The following is a 3,514-nucleotide window of genomic DNA, read 5'->3' on the forward strand; positions in this document are numbered from 1 at the left end:
ATATATATATATATATATATATATAATGTATCGTGTGTATATAATACAATAGATACATGACACAGTGTATATATAATATAATAAATATATATTTAAAACTCGTCAATCGCACGGTGTACAGAGAGATCAGAAACAATGATTTGCATACATATACTCAATAGTTTCCGCAAATATGCTAATCGTTGTTGTGTACGTCTCATGGGGTCGACTTCTTCCTTTTACGATGATAGTATGATCATAACACAACCGGTTCGTTGGTGCAAGGGATTCTAGGACAGTGGTGTGTCGACATGCTGTGTCTCCTCGGAATAGAGAGAGAGCTTACTTGTTGGGTGGTTCCAATATTAAATTACATGCCGAATTGACGATGGTAGAATTGGTAAATTGATGGACCACGTCATGTGTTATCTAGTATGGTTCCATTTTGTTCTGAGTTCAAATTTGCTTTTCAGTCATCCAATGTTCAATTGATAAACATCTGTAATACACGATGTTACAAGTTTTGAATGAATCTTCCTGAAATGCCTTATGTTGGTAGAGGATAGTTTTCTTCTGCAAAAAAAAAAAAATGATTTATGAGCGTCGTCGATAGGATTCGAACCTATGCGGGGAGACCCCAATGGATTTCTAGTCCATCGCCTTAACCACTCGGCCACGACGACTGCTGGCGTATAACTGGCTTGTTATGTCTAATAATAGTAAAACTATGCACATTAGATCTCTTTTCAATAATTCTGGTTGTTTTCCAGCGTTTGGATGCATAGAGATTGTTAGCAGGCCGGGCGAAATGCTTAGCGGTATTTTGTCCGTCTATACTTTTCGAGTTCAAACTCCGCTGGAGTCGATTTTGCCTTTCATCCGTCGATGAATTAAGTACCAGTGAAATACTGGGGTCGATGTAATCGACTCGTCCTCTCCCACCAAAATTTCACGGCCTTGTCCCTATAGTAGAAAGGATTATTTACAGAAACAAATAAAATGGCGTGCTGGCAGAATCGTTAGAATGTCGGACGAAATACTCCGTGGCATTTCGTCCGACATAGGTTGCTGAGTTCAAATTCTGTCTGGGTCAAATTTGTTTTTCATCATTTTTGTTTTTTATTCATTTGCTTTTTGGGATCGATAAAATGAGTACCAGTTGAACACTGGGGTCGATTTACTTGACTTAGCCCTTCCCCGAAAGTTTGTACCAAAATTTGAACCATTATTTACAAAGAGTTTCCTGGTCGGAAAAGTCTGGGTTTGAATCAAAGAGTAGACCTATTACATATTAATATATACTTTCTACCATGTTAAAATATCCACCCGATGAAAGATAGGCTATATAGTTATTTGATTTGCTAGATATAACAGCCAAATCTCTCTCTAATTATACTTTAACGCCTGAAGAAAACAAAAGGCTTATTCAAAGATCTAGATGTTGTTTTTAATAAGTCGGAGTGGTTTCGTTTGTAACGCCTATGATCATAAATGTATTCAATCGGTGTTGACTTGTGACGCTAAAATTCACTACGACCTTTAATAAGCTCTATCTCTGCTGCCAACATACATCGTAAACTCTACCAACATCGTATTTAACAAAAGTAACATGTCTTTACTGAATAATTTTGAATAAAAAAACAATAGAGTCGACACAGCAGTCGTCGTGGCCGAGTGGTTAAGGCGATGGACTAGAAATCCATTGGGGTCTCCCCGCATAGGTTCGAATTCTATCGACGACGATAAAACAAATTTGTTTTTTCTTGTTTTTTTTTTTTTTTCACCTGTATTTTAAGAGGATTCTTTCAATTCTACAACGATTACGTATTTTTTAAATATGTGACATTCTGAAATCATTTGGTCTGCGCATTTCAGGTTCACGTAGCGTATGCATTTCCTATTAAATATTACGCAAACCTGAAACATCTGTATTAAATGAGTTCGAAATATCGCTATCTGGCTTGGCTTTCCTATTAAAACTTATAGCACTCGATGCCACTACAAACTACTCAGTCGTGACACCACTTACGCGGTTAATCTAACAACGATTTCGAGTAATTTGTTATATTTGACTTGAGTCATATTATACTGCAAAACAAATAGAGCAGCGTACTTTGAACCATCATTAGTTGTACATAAACCACACACTCATAGGCTGCCCAAGCAACGAAATATTTTATGCAAAAAAGAAAAAAAAATCCGGTGTTTGTCGTTGTCGATAGGATTCGAACCTATGCGGGGAACACCCCAATGGATTTCTAGTCCATCGCCTTAACCACTCGGCCACGACAACTCCCTGTTTGCAAAGAATTTATTATCTCGTCTTATAGCAATCAATAATATGAACGTAGAAATTATTGATTTTTATTGGATATAGAAACTATTTTTACTCGAAATGATGATGGTGGTGATACTGATGGCAGATTTATTGTTGTAGTTCTGTTTAGCCCCAGGTAAGGTGTTGCGATAGCAGAATCGTTAGTGCGTCGAACAAAATGCTTAGCGTCATTTGTTCCGACTTTACGTTCTGTGTTCAGATTCCTACCGATATCGACTTTGACTTTCATCTTTTCGTGGCATTTTTACATTAAAGCCTTCTGATACGGTACCCAAAGACCCTACAATACCTACAACTACCTTTGCCTTCTTCATTTTTCATAGCCGAGCTATTTCGTAATTAAGAAGGTTGTCTCTATCTTTTCGCCTTCCTTCTTGAATATTCGTAGGTCAAAGGGATATGCAAGATCAACTATATAGCATATATGAAGACGGCATGAAGACTACATAACAATGGCTTCTTAAAAAGACGTTTCGTGTTGTTCTCTTTACTTCAGCCGTCTGTACGACTACGTTTTGTCCAATATACTTTTCCCTTTCACGAGAAGAATATCATTTCAGATAAATTTGGCTGTAGTTTCAACGAGGTCGATGGTTCACGTAGTAGCGCTTTCGTTGGCTTGTGGAGGACATTAATTAGGTAAAATTTAAACACAAAAAAAAAAACAATTGCTAATACTAAAGAAAGTGTAGGGGTCTCGTCGACAGGAGTCGAACACGTACAAAGAAACCACTCCACAGCTGCTGGCACGAAATTCAATAATTATTACTAATAAAGTAAACATCGTCTAGCTTGTTAACTGATGTTTGTCATTGTCAGCTGATGTTTGTATACGTTGTTTGTGATTAGAAATAATAATTCATCAGTAAGTCGTACGCTGTCGTTGACTGATTACAGAAATGGACAAGCGATTGGCTGTTGTCGTCTTTCTCTAATGGACGACGTCGAAAGTTTTGCCTTAACTTATAGAAAACTTGTACTTTTGCCGAGGAGAAAAAAAAAACAAGCTTTAATCACTGCACTTCTATTTCCCTAATTAAAATGCAACAGGGTATCATATATACACACACACACACACACACACACACACACACACACACACCTATACATAGGTTTCGTAGAACGAATAGGTTAACGAGGACTCAGTGCAAGAATATATATTTTTTGTTATTTTAACTCGGTACAAAATTGACCCTA

General features: G+C 37.1%; 3 non-coding genes across 3 annotated transcripts; 1 reads left to right on the plus strand and 2 right to left on the minus strand.

The window, feature by feature from the left end:
* Window positions 1-580: 580 nt before the first annotated feature.
* Trnas-aga (transfer RNA serine (anticodon AGA)) lies at window positions 581-662 on the minus strand. Its single transcript has one exon. It is a non-coding gene; the product is annotated as a tRNA-Ser (tRNA).
* A 977-nt stretch (window positions 663-1,639) lies between these two features.
* Window positions 1,640-1,721, plus strand: Trnas-aga (transfer RNA serine (anticodon AGA)). The gene has a single exon. It is a non-coding gene; the product is annotated as a tRNA-Ser (tRNA).
* Window positions 1,722-2,189: 468 nt separating this feature from the next.
* Trnas-aga (transfer RNA serine (anticodon AGA)) lies at window positions 2,190-2,272 on the minus strand. Its single transcript has one exon. It is a non-coding gene; the product is annotated as a tRNA-Ser (tRNA).
* Between the last annotated feature and the right edge of the window lie 1,242 nt (window positions 2,273-3,514).

This window comes from Octopus bimaculoides, chromosome 10 (assembly GCF_001194135.2).
Source record: "Octopus bimaculoides isolate UCB-OBI-ISO-001 chromosome 10, ASM119413v2, whole genome shotgun sequence".
In the NCBI taxonomy this organism is placed as follows: domain Eukaryota; kingdom Metazoa; phylum Mollusca; class Cephalopoda; order Octopoda; family Octopodidae; genus Octopus; species Octopus bimaculoides.